This window comes from Benincasa hispida, chromosome 9, assembly GCF_009727055.1.
Source record: "Benincasa hispida cultivar B227 chromosome 9, ASM972705v1, whole genome shotgun sequence".
Lineage (NCBI taxonomy): Eukaryota > Viridiplantae > Streptophyta > Magnoliopsida > Cucurbitales > Cucurbitaceae > Benincasa > Benincasa hispida.
The window spans coordinates 4,548,546-4,551,462 of record NC_052357.1 but is presented as its reverse complement, the minus strand read 5'-3'; positions in this window follow the sequence as shown (position 1 = coordinate 4,551,462).

Here is a 2,917-nt window from a genome sequence, read left to right as displayed (position 1 = left end):
CTTCTTTTGATGGGATGTGTAGTTTTCAGGATATTGTTTGCAAACCAAGAAGTTGACAATATCTGCATACCAGGGTAGTTCTTCAATCTTAAGCAACTGTTCATCAGGAAATGATGCGTTCACATCCGACTGGATGCGATCCACTTCAGGATTCTCTAACCTCGATAAATGGTCAGTGACCTAGTTCTCTGTTTCCTTTCGGTCGATTATCTCCATATTAAATTATTGGAGTAAGAGAACCCATCGAATTAGTCTAGGCTTCGCATCTTTTTTGGTCATTAAATATCTTATCGCCGAGTGGTCTGTGTGGACTACAACTTTTGATCCCAACAAGTAAGGTCTGAATTTTTCAATCGCAAAAATTACCGCTAAAAGTTCCTTCTCGGTGGTGGTGTAACTTGCCTGTGTGGAGTTCAATGTTCTGCTAACATATGCGATAGGATGTAACATTGTCTTCACTTTTTGTGCCAATACTGCCCCCATTGCATATCCGCTGGCATCGCACATCATCTCAAATGGCTTTGCCCAATCGAGTGCGATCAGAATTGGCGCTGTAGTCAAGGCGTTCTTTAGTGCTTTGAATGCGGTGAGGCTGTAACGACCCAACCCTCTAGGACTTAAGTTAGGTTGTTACTAAATACGTGCATACATGGAACTCAAAATGACACTCTGTTATGGCCAAAATAAATGCTAATTAAATAAGGTAAGTTCAAAAGACTTTCATTAAATTCAAATATTAAAACAATGGTAGGGTACCCAGAAATCATAAAGGATAGTAAATAAGTCTAAAAAACGATTCTTAAATGTAAGTTTTAAACATCAAAACTTAAAGTTAAGAGAAACATGAAAAGAACCCTAAATTTCATGATGTGGAAGCGTAATAACTAGTCCCAGTGACTCGATCTCGAATTCCGCTTGTCCATCGCCGGTGCATCTCTACTCTTACCTAAAATAACAACATGAGAAAGAATGAGTATAAAATACTCAATAAGTAACCCCACTACTGGGGTCAAGCTAGGCATCTATGTCTTCTAGATACCCACCTCTGGTGAAACATATACACTGCTCTAGTTCTCATGGGACACATACATATGAAATAAGAAGAAGACTGAGTCCTATTCTACTGTAGTTAAGTATGCCCACTACTTATGGTGAATCCCGAAGGAGACATAAACTTGGGGAATCCCGAAGAAGACACAAACTGGTGAATCCCGAAGGAAACACAAACTCAAATGGGCATCTAACTAATCAGTAAGGACATTTGCACAGTCTCAACATCATAATCATCACTATACAAATCTATGACATACATATAAACCTCAACATCATGGCTCTACAACATACACATATACCTCAACATCATGGTTCTACAACATACATGTATACCTCAACATCATCAGATCAAATACAACCATGGAAGCACATACCATCTCATACTAGCATTCAAGTGTCTATGTGCATAAATAAATAATTCGGATCTCACAACAAAACATACTTTAATCATGTTATACTATCAATATTTCATGTTGTCATTATGCCATGACCTTCATTTAACATGCTAGCATACATCTAATGCCTGGCCCGTGGGCAGTTCTAGTAGTAAGAATACTTACTTCAAATTACGCCTAAGTGGCAAGCAATTTAATCTTTCTCCTCGCTTAGATGAATCTTGAATCAAGCCCAAAGTATAGCCTGTTCCAAAACTACCTTCGATCTCTCAAACAAATGCCTCAATCTAGGCAATTCAATAAAAGTGGTTAGAACCTAAAAAACCAACAACTATATTTTAATTTAATCCTTCGAATGCTTAATATACTTACCAAAACGTTGCTTGGTCCAAAATTATTTCGAACTTAAGTTTGTTTGCGAACCCAACTTAATCCTTCGCAATGCCTGATAACACACTTCTACCTTAAAATTCCAACAGTGCTCGAATCTATGGCCCAAACACAATGGGTATTAACAAATGGAAGCCAAAACTTGATGGATAATAAAAATCTTCAAGAAAACCCATAAAAAGTAACACAACCTTACCTAAGGTCCAAAATTCTGGCGACTGCCCATGGGTTCCGGTTGCTATGATGGGCTAAAGAAGAGATCGTCGACCGGACATGACAAGACAAGCGATGACAGCTGGAGCAGCAGTGTGCTTCGACGGAGATGGCGGAGACTGACGGTGCTGCGCGGTGAGGCGGGGATCATGCAGTTGAGGCTGGAGCAGATCTGGGCAGTGGTTCGGTGGTCAATCGACGAGCGCGAACGGACAACCAAGTCGGCGGCTGGATCTTGCAAGGACAGACAAGCGGCGAAGGTTTCTAGCGCCGCGCGACTAGGTAGACGAAATGGCGCGGACGAGAGTGACTGGGTGTCACGGCTGTGTGGACGCGAGCGACTGGGATTCTGCAAAGGTGCGGTGTTGCGACGGATGCTCAACGTCCAATCTGGGCGGCAGCTAGGGTCTCTGATAGAGGAAGAAGTAAAATTGAGGGGGGTGCGTGAGGAAAGAAAAGAGGGAATAGGGTTTTTAAAAATAATAAACAATAAACTAAAAAAGGAAAATAAGTTATATTATTATTTAATTCCTTTCCTTATTCACTTTAGTAACATTATAATTTCCTTTCATTTCAGAAATAGAAATTAAATTTCTGCATTAAATTTTAAATTGAATATTTCAACGCCAACAGTTAAATGTCCCGCCTTATTACACTTGAAGTCCAAAATTTCAAAAATGCGCCTCCAACTATATAACAATTACTTGAAATTCCTGAATAATAAAGTTACGAAATTATCAATTTATTTACATAAAAAAATTGTGGGTTTAAATCTTCCTCCTCAAAGAACTTTCATCTCGAAAGTTCATTATGAAAAAGCTCCGGTACTGGCCTTCATGTCATCCTCTGCTCCCCTAGTAAGCCTT